The sequence below is a fragment of the Triturus cristatus genome, chromosome 3_1, assembly GCF_964204655.1.
Source record: "Triturus cristatus chromosome 3_1, aTriCri1.1, whole genome shotgun sequence".
Taxonomy (NCBI): domain Eukaryota; kingdom Metazoa; phylum Chordata; class Amphibia; order Caudata; family Salamandridae; genus Triturus; species Triturus cristatus.
This window is the reverse complement of record NC_140583.1, coordinates 770368471-770382255: the sequence shown is the minus strand read 5'-3', so window position 1 is coordinate 770382255 and position 13785 is coordinate 770368471.

Here is a 13785-nt window from a genome sequence, read left to right as displayed (position 1 = left end):
TATGTAGCCAGCACCGTGTCGGGTGCTCTGATCTCGGATAAATATATTGAGATACACACTCCCGGTAGGATCGGTTTGTCAAAGTCAAGTAGTGATATCTCCCCTATAAGTGATATGCAGGCAAGGTAACTCTGGCACACAGTTCAGATAACATCATACACACCCTGTTACACACTGTATTCGAACATGTATCGCGGGCGCGATATTCACCCTGCATGAAACCGAGCTCGGTTTCTCCAACAGGGTGAAATAAGCAGCCCAAGCGCCTCTAAGGGCACCTACACTCCCCTGCACGAGACCGCTTCTAGAAATGGTCTCTTCCAACAGGGGAGTTACTCGCAACCGGGGAGCTCGTCTCCGGTTACCTGAAGTTAGCGGTTCTCAAACGTTGTGTCTACGACACTCTTACTGCTCACGGAGCAGCACAAAGAAAGGTCCTGTTTCTCCAAGGAACTCGGGCGAATAATCGGCAGCGAGGTCCGGAGTATGGGGTTCTTGTTCCTGCTTCCGGTGCCGCCGCTGTCTTACGCACGGCGTGTCTCGCTGTGCTTCCTGGGTAGTGTAGTTCTGTCGAGGACCTCGCCGCTGGTTTCCTCTTCAGAGCGCAGATAGCGTGTCTGCCTGCTCCAAATCCTGATAGCTAGGACAGGTTCTGGTTGTCTGTAAGAAGGCCCAAATTCCTTCTTGTCCGTGATCTTTTCTCTGACTAGATCACCAAACTTTGGGATCCAGACAGGCCTTGCTGGGATGGTTGTTTTTTCCCCATGGATGGTTGGCTTCAGGATCACGTTACTTTGTTTTGTTCTTAGTTCATTTAAGTCCTGTAAAACAGCCAAACGATCTTTGATATCAAACTTTTTATTTTCCATCACAGTGCCTTGCATATCAAGGTCCGGAATCAACATTCTAGTTCCAAATAGAACTTCATATGGAGTGACACCCCCTAGAGAACTTCTTGGCAAGTTGTTAAGTGAGCGCTGGACCCCATAAAGGTGTTTGACCCACCCATCACCCGAACCGAATACCCCAGCTGTTATAGACTGCTTTATGTCCCGTTTTTTTCTTTCCACTACAGAATTTCCCTCATGATGGAATGGAGAAGACTACCGCAATGCTACGCCCAAACTGGCCATTGCTTCTTTGTAAGCTCGAGAGCTAAACGCAGGACCCTGGTCAGAATGTAGTGTGCCAATTGCGTATGTGCCGATAAAGACTCGCAAATCTTTTATAACAGTCCGAGCGTCAGCCGAGCGCTGAGGCCACATCCATAGGAACCTAGAACATAAATCCACTGCGACCATGATATATTTATAGTTACCATCCCTTTGTAAGGGACCGCAGTGGTCCAGGTAAACACATGCTAATGGTTTATCTGAAATTAACAGGGGTGTCTGCGCAGGACATTTCACAGTTGAGCCTTTCATCTTCTGGCATATCTCGCAGTCCAAAACAGAATTCTGGGTCGGTTTCCTAATGCCTGGCCACCAGTATCTCCGTTTTAATAATGATACTGTGGCGGAAACACCTGCATGGGCAGAGGCGATCCCTTCATGTGCTGCTAGGATTAGTCCTAATCTATGTTCCATGTTTGGTATTACCCTATCCCTCACTCCAGGGATTCGAGCAAACTGAACATTGTTTGCATCAATTATACATGAGTATTTGAGAGGAAATGTTTTAGGTAATGCTGCACCGCTGCCTTTGCTCAAAGCATTGACAGCCAGCATTATTTCAATATCTATTTTCGTTTTTGAATGAGTGATTGCAGCTACGGAAGCAGTTTGCACAGCCCCCTTCGCGGCTTCATCAGCCAATTAATTCCCTTCAACGTGAACGCCATCACGTTGATGACTTAGTGTGTGTATCACGTGAGTCTTTTGTAGTCCGTTTCGCAACTGAACTACTTGTTGCCAAAGCGTTTTATGTTTGATTGTGCCACCTTTTGCATCTTTGAAACCATTTTGAAGCCAATTCTGTAAATATTCAATGTAAGATTGAACACAGTAAAAAGAATCGCACACTATGAGTGTGGGGAATTCGCGATCCGTGTTTTCAAGTGCCATCTTGAATGCTTGCAGTTCAGCTCGCTGAGCTGTACAATCTCCTAGAGATTGCGATTTTGTGGCCATTGATCTGAATTTGCCATCGCGCATACGACCTTTAATGATCGCGCATGCTGCACTGTAAGCTTGTTTACTCCCTGTGGCGGGTTGTGCAGATCCGTCAGTATAAATTATAAATTCGCACTGATCAAAAGGGAGAGTTTCAGTAGGTAGAGAACATTCGTGTTCGTATTGCAGGAATGCTTGTGCTTTCAAATAAGGATCAAAAACATACTCAACATCAGTTGCAGCATTATTGAGAAAGCGGTCAAATATCTACTTTCAGGTGTAATATTTTGACATAAGAAACCATTTGAAATGTCTAATGTGGTTTTGTATTTTTTACGCATAATGTTATTCATTAATGCTGTACTGTGTGCATTTTGCACTGCAAATGTTTTACAACAAGAGTTTAGCTGTCTGTAATCCAAAACTAGACAATATGTATTGTCTGGTTTGGAAACAGGAAACAAAGGATTGTTCATTGAAGAGGTGCATGTTTCAATCAACCCTTGGTATTCAAGTTGATCTAAGATCTCCCTGACTTGTTTTTGTAGCTTCTTGCTTAACTGGGTACTGCCTTTTTACAGTTGGTTGGTTTTTTAACTGGATTTTGGGGTGAGGTGAGTCCTCATCCCATCCTACATGATTCTTATATAATGCTGGGGCTTGGGCCACTGCCCATTTCCTGGCATAAGTATATTTTAAATGTACTGGAACATGGTTAGAGAAGGCTGGCATAATGATGTCTTCGCCATGTGGGCACTCTCTGACAACTTCTGGTGGCCAGTCTTGTTCTGCTAGAAGTATAACATACCCTTTGAAAGTCGCTCCCAAAAGAGTGCCTTCACTTTTCTTGGTATGTCTCCTTCCATCCAGAGTGTTATTTCATATAACCTACACGGAGAACTAACCCTGGTATCTGCAGTTTCAACTTGAATGTCTTCATTCAAGTCCACTATCTCCAGAATCCCCTTCAGGTTCTGGCGAGCTACTGTAACTTCAGCTGCGCTGTCCAACATTGTCTGAGCCCATTCTCTGTTCTTTAGTTGTGTTCTCAGCATCCGTGGCATGTCTGATCTTCACACCTGCTACTTTCTTTTTGGAGAATTAAGGTTTTGGTTCGTTTTTCTGAACTTGTTGATCGTCTTTGGACTTCACGAGTTCTTCTTTGTTCTTTGACCGTCTTCTTCTTTCGGATGGGAAAGGTACGAGAGGAACGTGTACCAGTATCTTGACACCTGTCAGGTTTTCTCAAATTATCCCCATTCCTGAGGTTATACCTCCTTTCAGAGTGCTCCTTTTGAGGAGACCTACCTCGGGATTGACAATCTTTTTCTTTTGAATGTTGTTTATTATTTTCCCACTTCGTTTTGGAAGAGGTAGGATTGTTTTTAGTAAAGGCCTTTTCAGGACTTTCAGACAGTTGTGGTTTAACTGGTTTCCCTCCCAAACTGTCTCGGCCTAATTCTTCATAGGATTTTTCAATTATTCTGGCTAGTTCTTGTGGTTGTTCTGTTACATCAAATTTCCTTAATTTCTGGCGGATTGCCACTGATGCTGCTTCTCCTTTAATATTAGGAAATATTATTGTTGAAACCTGGATGAAATTTTTCAGTAACTTCATACCTAAATTCAGAGCAGGCTCTGCCCCGTATTCGTTTTGAATTTGTTTCAGGACATCAGGTATTACCACTATGGACGGAACACCATGTGTTTTTGTGTAGATTACAGCAAAGACTGTGCCCCAAGTGGTGTAGTCTTCCAGATGTGGTGTGATCCCCATTGGTAAACAGATTGTTAGAATTCTGTGTTTCTCATACGGGCTAGTATTAGGAAATACTGCTTCGATTTGAGTAATTGTTTGAGCTATCCAGAATGGAATTTGTTCACGTTTTGTGGGCATTTTACCCATGACTGGATGTAAAGTCTGTGGAGTGATTTTTAATGTATTCCCCTGATGAGGGGCTGGATTTTGAATGGTTAATGGTGGTTGGACTGTGAAAGTCCGCATGACATAATGAACTAATTGTCTGTAGATTTTGATTAACTCCTTGAGTTGAACAAGTAATTCTACGTCTGACATTTCTTCACTGTCCGGATGAAGAGTGTAGCCGGCTAAAACTGGCCATGTGGCTCCTGGTCTACATAATGGACCGAGCCTGGTAATGTGATTGTAATGTTTTAGGGCGCCTTTAAATCAGAGATCATGCTCCTGGTATGCGAGTAGAATTTCAATATCCTCAAAAGGAATATGTTCCTCAGGTGGTTCATCTTCGTTGAAGAAGTGAAACAAATGTGTTACTGGATTTGATTCTGGGAATGTAATCCATGAGTAGAATACCTCTGTCTGGTGAGATTCATGTGCCTCTATTACAAAAACTGCTCTACCACTTCTTGGTGTTAGGCCATGTTTTATAAGTTTTAGAGTGATGGCTCTTCTTAAATTTGGTGGGATGTGTATAACATCCGCATCGGTTTCATTTAACCCTGTATTGTTTAAACCTCTTGCGGCTGGTTCTACCGTAACGACTTCATCTGCCATTGTTTAATAAAATTGCAGAGCAAGTTTGAAGGGAACAAAGATAAGGTGCACAATATTTTGGAGCACTGTATCCTTCAACGTTGAAAAAACCAAACAGCTAATACATAGGATTTTTGTCCTAATCAGCTATGGCGGATATTATCCCTAACCACTCCAGACGTCTTATGGAGTATTATGAGTAGGGGTCTCTGAGAAAAGCACGACTGAGTTACTTCAGTATCTAGCGTTAAATTAGTGCCTTACCAAACCGTTGGGCGCCATGTAGTGTAGTTCCTATATCCCTGATATGCTCTGCACATTGGAATAATATACACTATAGTTTTGACATAGGACTGAGGTCAGTATGTCTCTATCGAGTACATTAAACTTAATTACTTGTGTGTGCCAGCTACCTCAGAGGTCACTAGAAACTTCTCGATTATACAAGAAGGGATTAGTTTCTGACAACCGCATAAACATGACAACTTTGTTTCCCTTAGAGTCGGAACAATCTCAGAACCGTGGAAACAATAGATAACAGTTTCACTCAGTCAATCGTGCATGCTTCGTTTCTACAGAGTTGCACACAAATAGAGAGACCGGCGTTTCAATAAAAAGGGGTTTATTGAACAGTCTTATTTCTCATGCAAGAGATATGAACTGCTACAATCGTAAGACAGGATGTGAAGTACAATACGTACAGAGTTAGCAGTAGGATAAAATAATACTGCAATAGCATGGTTTGTAGCTATGACATATATTCATAAAATACATACATAAATAACACAGGCTAAAATGTGGATACTCATCTGATGCTTCTAAATAGTTCTACCCCAGTGTACCTAACCTAAGTGTAGTACGAGGTAAGAAGTAGGTGCTGTTTTCTAAAGTATAGCTAGCCATAGTTTTAGTTTTGCTAAGAGTTGCCAGAAGTTTCTCTAAGTTCTAGTCTTCTCCATATCTTAGAATGTGTGAGGTTGGAATCTCTTTCCGGGACTCGATGTCTAACACCCCGCAAGGGGAATCAGAAACACTGAAGCTGGATTCTCTGCGAGGAGGATGACAGCGTCTGGTCAGTGCATCAGGCGGGAACTCTATCTCCTTCTGAACTTGCTGTGGCGAACCGCAAGAAGGCAGTCAAACTGGACCGTACCGGAACCGTGGTTTGCCAAGGCAAGTGCAGGTATATTTATACCTTGAAGGTGTTTAGGAATGCCTGTATTGACGTAAAAGTCGGGCATCGGAACGTCATGAATGAACCCCTAAGGAATAGATGTTCATGCATACTAAATGAGTTATTGGAGAAATCAATATCCAAGCAAGGGAAATTCCTAATGGCTGACGAGTCTGGTTTTCCAAGAACTCGTTGTGACGTGGATTGACGGATGTAGGAGACCATGCCTGTATTTGGTTAGCATGGAAAATGCCTAAATCAGGGCTGGATTTTCTATGCCTAAATAAGGGCAACATGAATTGTACCTATACAAGTGCATAAATTGGGAAACCTATATACGGAATCTAAATCTACACACAACATTTCGGAATGGCGTGCAGCAATGGATTGGTATACAAAGCTAGAGGAATGGATTTATAGGACTTTGGGATGTTCTTACAAACACCAGAAGATTTGGGGTAGATGGTGGGAATATAACAGATTGGTGAACAAATAATGTGATGTACACTATTGGTTGGACTATGAGGAATACCGGAGCCAGCAAAGACGCAGCCTGTAACAGATGGTTAAAACTATCTCTATTCTGTTTCAATAAAATCAATAAAGTTGATTTATTAGAAAAATATATGTCACCCAGCAACGCCCTGGTGAAAAATCAATCATTGTATCAATAACTACTGAAAAGCAGTGGTAGTCTGCAAAAGTATGAAACAATGACCAACACACAAATGACAGCCACTGAAACACATTCGGTGAGAGGTGTGGAAGCCAGATTATGATTAGGGCTCCCGGTTTTCCGTATAAACGGATTTTTACATATAAATACAGACGGGAAACTATGTTTCCTTTGTCTGTATTTAAATTTAGGAACTGCAAAATACTAGTAAAGTTTGCAGCGCTGCGTGCTTAGCCCAGAGTTGCCACACCCCTGTTCCTTTTGTTGATGCCCCAGCCCTTCTTTTGAATTGGGCATCTCCAGGGCTCCTCCGCTCCAATGAGCTCTGCGCCAGCCCGTCACCATTTCACAAGATAAATGTATTTGTGGCCTTAGGGGGCAGATTAATGGCGACCCCTTGATTGCTGTTTTTGACACGGTCTGTCCTGCTGCAGCCTCGGGCTCTGGATACAGCAACCCCCCCACCACGTATGAACAGGCAGCACCAGGGCGTTTTGAATCAGCAATTAACCTTCATTGAGCTGAAGGATTAGGATAACTGCAGCTCAGGGAGTGTCCATTGTATTCTGCGAGCTGTGCTTTCAAATAGTCGTGTTTGCATGTTGAAAGCTCTTGTACGACTATGAACCTAAAAAGATACACTTTCCTGAAGCAAGGTGATGACAGCACCTCAGCTTTTGAGACCTTGCTGAAAGCCTGCACGCAGTCGGGTTAATAAAATATTGAAACCCGATAAAGAGACATGTTGGACATTGTACTCATTGTAAAAATTAGCACCCCCTCTGAAAAAACAAATGCAAACCAAACCAGCGTTATGGTTTTAATTTTACCATCCTTTGATAGATGAAATACTAAGGTGACTGCTGACATTTGAGCTTACGATATGTTAGAAACCGCCTCTAAACTTGCTGAGCCATCTGATAGAATGGCATTACAGCAACAGTGCTGGGCTTGGAACAGAGAACTGGCATATCAGCAAATTAGGCTTCAGTGTGCTGATTCAGGCAAACTGCATTTGTGCTTTTCTTTGCCTCCATGCGCTATCAAATTAAAGACTGCCCGTTGGTTTCTATTGTGTTTTAAACAGCTGGATTTTGCGCCCTTACTCGTGTGTGGTTGTTTGTATGCCTATTTTGATGCATGGGTGTGTGACTTGCATATGATTCCTCATGCGGGGGGGGGGGGGGTACTTGTGGTGGCCCTTTGCATTGTGATCGGTGTGTGTTGAGTTCGTTGCCATTTAGTTTGTTGTTCCCTCAGCTCTTGTGTCCGTGTACAAGCAGTTGCACATGTGTTTTTTGGGACTGAAATAAATGTGGAAAAATACTAGCTGCAGCGTCGTCTTTTGCTTGTGGCAAAAATAAATGAGGATAAATACAGAAAAAAATGCCCAAAAAATAAATATGGATAAATACAGACGGAAATGGCAAAAAAATAAATACCATAAGACCAGGAGCCCTAATTATGATCCAAATAATGCCCCAATGTAAAATGGTGTGTTTGATCAGTGACTTGCCCTCCATAACTTCTGGCAAAGCCCACAATGATCTGATAATTCAGCGAGTCCAGAAGTGTGCGATCAATGTATCAGGATTCTGCATGTTTAGAGTGCAGTCTATACTGTTGTTCCTCTTGTTTGGTCAGGTGAGGAGGAGAGAAGAAAGATGGAAGGGAAATGGACAGGCACATTGTGAATGCAGATGCTAACTTAGGTAGAAAGTATGGGGAAGTATGGAGGTCCAACTTGTATGGGCAGAATAGGTGAAACGTGTATGAACATAGAGCTGGAAGTTATCGGATCATGTGAGCTGAAATCATTGCAACAAAGAAGACTGTCTCCAGAGTGGAATTTCATCTGTGCAACTATGCATCAACTCAAACATGGAGGCCATTAGAAAAGACAGCTCAAAATCCAAATCCCACTGAGGAACAGTGAACAAAGAGAGAGGGTATAATTGATGTAAACCTTCCAGAAAATACGCCTCTAGAGGCAATCAAAATAATTATTGTTTATTAGGGAGGCACATGAAGGCAGAGAGCATCCAAATAACCTTTAACAAGAGCTACTGCCAGCCTTTGTTGGTCATGGGTCAATGAGAATCTTAAGATATAATAAAAGTGATACTTAAAAGGATTCTGGCTTTCTCACCTGATTGAACTAACTTGTTTCAGCAACCTACACATATTTCATAGCTTATTTCTCTGTGATCAAGATGAAGTCTGGCATTTTAAGAGGGATATGAAAGGACTCTAGCTAGCACCAGTCATTCTCTACACGGGCACCTATAGAATAGAAGACCTGACCCCTGTTTCAAGAGAAGGTTTGCCCTGTGCAGTGAGAACAGGTGGGCAAATGCTGAGTGCCAATTGATCAGCATCACAGATCCTCCTCGCCCAATACTGAATGATTAGAGTCAACTGTGATCGATCTTCATGCGCCTGCCTGCAGAAGCTCTAACAGAAGAGGTAATGGTGGAAAAATGTACAACAGCCTCGGAGACCAAGTAGACCCAAAAACATTCCCTGGGAATCATTTAAAGAGAAGTATATTGCACAAAACTGGAGACACTTGCTCTTCTGGAACATGGCAAACAAATCCACTTATGGATACCCCAGTCTGGAAAAGATCGTTTCCATCAACTTGGGATGCAACACTCCACTGGAAGGTTACTTAAAGCATCCAAACTCACATCATGCCGTAGCCAGGAAAATCCCCTGTTGTGATCGCTACCAGAAGAGAATCCCTTCCCAACACTCCACACTTCCCTTTCTGATAATATGGACAAGAGTCTTCATAGCAAGGCTGACAGCCTACATCTCTAGCAAATTTCCATGCGCCGCGTTGCTGTCTGGATAGACACCCTAACCTGGCGAGTTGATATTTGTAACCACATTAGCAAGTGCTTGTGGAGTCCTAAAGGGAGGACCTGCAAACAAACTGGAAAGACACATCAATGAGTGCAGCCGGGGATAGACTGACTCAAAGATCTACTCAACCCTAGAGGTTCCCTTGATGCTGGAGTCACTTTCTTTAAGCACCAATGAAGGGCTCTCATCCTCCATCTGGCACTAAAGAACAAGTTACTTACTTTCGGTAACTGTAGGAGAATGGAATCTGACTCCATGGTTTCCCCCACTTTTTAGGTCTGGCTGAGCCAGCGCATGCGCTGCTCTGCGAGGCAGTTAGTTTGTTTTCAAAGTGCTACCAGAGGCTTTTCCTGGCCTCAAGCTTGCGTTCACAAGCATGTGCACGCAGGCAGCCGCCATCTGTCTTTCCTCCCTCATGGCTCGCCCTGCCCCTCCCCCACCACAGAGCACGTCCCTGCGATAACTTTCGCTTTCACAGCCGCATTCCTTAGTCCAGATTCCAGACCAGCTTTGAGCGGTGACTTCACTACAGCGTGGCGTTGCTCAGCCGATGTGAGGAATTTGTTTTCAAACTGATGAAAACCATTGAAGCATTTCCCCTCTGTCACCGACCCCTCGCCATGAGGCCTGGACACACAAGGATTACAGGCTCTGTCAGACGCCTCACTGGGGTTCTCGTTCATGAACCGCGCCTCTGTCCTAGCTCAAATAGCTCTATTAGTACCCTCCAGAAGTCGGTCTTTGTGCATTTCTCCTTCCTTTATCTACCTTCACTTCTATTTTCTCTACCGTTTCCTCAAACTCTCCCCTTTTTAACAATCTATGGCTCTTGCTTCCCTCTGTTTAAACCCCCGTGCCTGCTACCTCCATCTACCCCATCATCTTCCTTTGTCCTTCACCTCCCCCACCCTTGTCCTTATTGAGGCATGTCCAGCCATCCGTGATCATCTTCCTTTTATTAACAACTTCTGGCATCCATAGGTCACCTTGTGTTAGGGATGGAAACAGGGGATGCACACCATGTATCTGTCCCTGTTCCTTATGTCCCCAGCATACCCAATTTATTTACACGTTTTTATATAGCATGAGTACTTTACCCAGAGGTGTCAGAGTGCTTTGCAACAGAACAAAGTATATAGGATCAGACATTATACATATTTACATAGTACACAAGCATTGGCATAGCCAATAATTCTCTCCTTAGGGACCTTATAAGTGTTTAGCCATGCAACAGTTGATGTTGTTACACCAAGGATATTGTGCTGCATAACTAAATACTTAAAAGGTCCCAAAAGCAAGACCTATTGGCTATGCCAATGCTTGTTTCCTGCTGTTTCGACTTAGTTTGACTAGGATCCTGCTAATCAGGACCCCAGTCTATCTGCTTTATCCCTAAATTGATTGCATGTACTTTAGGTACACTCCAGATTGGATTCTTGGGTACCCTTACAAGTCCCTAGTATATGGTATACTATGTACCTAGGGCATAGGTACTCCAAAGGAGTCTCAAGGGCTGCAGCATGCATTATGCCACCCCTGAGAGACCATTCAAAATGACACAACAGGTCTGCTACAGCAGCCTGTGTAAGGTGGTGCATGCACTCCTTACTTCGATATAGGTTCACTATATCTACTCCATATCACTGCACATATAAACCTATCAGTCACCCCTATGGCAGGCCTTATCAATCCTGAAGGCAGGGTGCTGAGTTTTATGTAAGAGGGTGCCCATGCATGAGCAGAGCCCCTCTGCAGCTTTCGGAACCTATATTCCGGGGTGGTTTGTGATGCAGCCAACCATATATACTTAAGTGCATTATAACCTCGCAGTAAATGCTAACTTTAAAACGGCTGCATGGAAACATGTTGTGTTTGGTGTCAAACACCTTGGAATTATGATTTCATCTTCCTAGAGGGAGAAATATGACAGCACCGGTACACCCGGTACCAGCTTCACAGACCCCAACATCACAAAATGGATGCTGCCAGCCACAGACACGTCTGTGCTCCTGCTACTGGTCAAAGCTCCGGCAGGGGATGGCTGGACAATAGGTTACCTGTCACAGGGAGGTATGACCACCTCCCAGACAGGCTTTAGTGTATTGGGGCTGGGTGGGTGCACTCCAAGCATGCTCTGATGCCTGCACTGGGGGAACATTTGGTGTCCCTGTGCATAGTCCAGCTCAAACAGGTTGCAGGGGCTATCAGACCCTAGTCTGGTGCCAAACTGGACAAAGGACAAGGGGTAGCCACCCCTCTGTCCTGACCCTCCCATAGGTGGGTCCCCAGAGTTTGTCCCACCCCTTCCTTGGGTATAAAGTAGGAACCCCTGGCTACAGAACTTTAGATTTACCTGGACGAAACTCTGCTACAGAAACCAAGTACTTAGACTATCTACACTATGCTGGATGACTGAAGAATCTCCCTTGGAGTGAAGGAGTTACTCCCCTGCAAAGCAGGCACCTTAAACGCATCTGACCGGTTTGCATCTACACAGCTCCTGACGGACTCCAAAGATCTCTGGAACACAGGAGGTGGGTTCCCATGGTCTCTCAGGTTGATCCGTGCTCTTAGCAATTCTGAGATCCGCATCCCTCATGGGGACCGTGCAACCCGACCCCCTGGGCACAGTGTACATTCGCAGCAGCATATGCTATTTGTCAATCCCTGAGGCTGTACTTTGGGCTACTTGTAGTCCAGACCTCGAGCAGTATTTCCACTGAAGATTTCAGGCCTACCCTCCACGAGTGTTCTGTGGGCTGGTATTTTGTGAATCAGCTCGAGGTCCCTTTGCGATCTCTGGTCCGTCGACCTGTGGGTCCCTGAGAAGGGAACTTTAACTTTCAGTGGGCTTTCCTGGTTGCTCCAAATATGCCCTGACTCTACATCGTTTGGGGAGTCCCCAGGACCTTGCTGGTCTTCAACAAAGCATCTTTTCTCTGATCACGTGGGTTGCAGTTGCCAAGGCTTGTTGCTGTTCAAGCCAGACACTGACCCACCCAGCACTCGACAGCCTTCGTTAGACATCTCACATGCAGACTTGGGTTGTCGTCAACGTCTCCTGGTCCCCGTGGCTGCAGAGTCAAGCTTCACCTCTTCTCACCTGAAACACCCGACATTGGTGGGCATTCGTCTATCGTGGACACTGTGACACTTCTCATCTTCCCAGCAGCAGCACTTCTTCGCAACACGCCATTGAAATCAACGAGCATTTCCGACACCACTTGACCCCTATGCACCCGGCTCCCCTGGGACAGGTAACACGGGTACCTCGGTACTCTCAAGGGTGCTGGCCTTAGAACCTTCTATGTTCCAAAGGGTTTGCGTGAAGTCCTCTCCTAAGTGTCCTTAATCTTTAAAATTCCAACAGCGACTTTCCCATAGGATTGTACGGAGCTCGCGGGTGTGTTCTCACACTGCATTCGGCCTCCGTGGGTCCCCTGTACACTACCTTGGGTGGTTCCTTAGGGTACCAGCGATTCTACGTGCTCTAGGCACTGTGTCTAGTCAAGTTGTGGTTGTTATACCACTTTCTTAGTATATGGTTTGGTCTCCCCCTGGAGCCCAATGTGTATTGTGCCCTTTAATGTCGCTCTAGTGCTTTAATATTGTGTACCTTGTTCTCTAATCTCATAAAGAGGTTTGTAGAGAATGTTTAGTAATAAATACATATATTTTATATATACCTTGTGTGGTTCTCCTTTCATTTGGTCATTCAGGAGGTTATAATCTGGTAAACCAAGCTGCTTTACATTCCTTCGAGACTTAGCCTGAAGGGTGCTCTCCATAGCTACCACTACGATAGGTATCAATAAAGGTTGTCTTTAACCTAATCATCAATATGGGTCGTTTGGACTGGTGCAAAGTGCCCACTATAACTAGTGGACAGCATATACCAGGCCAACTTCTCCCAGTATCGATATATCGGTAAGAAACATTAGTAGTGATAGATTCTTAACCTTAGAATTACCCCCAGGCGTCAGACTGGGTCCGGAAAGTTTTTGTCCGCAGTACCCCTGCTCGTCGGTAGGTGGCGTCATGTGGCTCCTCGTACATCGTTCGCTTTGTGGTCGCCGAGATGACGTCGCGGGCGCTACTTAGATGCCGCCCACATGCGCGGACGTCAGTTCTGTACACTACTTTCCGCGCCAGGAACGCAGAGCCATGCAAGATACTGACCACTGGTGCATTGAAACTGGGGCACTGAAAGGGATGACTTTAACCCTAAAAATCAGTTCGCAGAACGGGGAGGATGGGTGGGGCAGTAAAGAATTTATCACTACTAATATTTCTTACAGATATATCGTTACCGAAGGTAAGTAACTAGTTCATCTGAAAAAACACAGTGATAGATTCCTTACCTTAGAATAGATACCCCAGCAATACCAACCCCAGTGGTGGGTCTGCGAATCAAGATCACACCAGGAATTCCCGGAGAAGA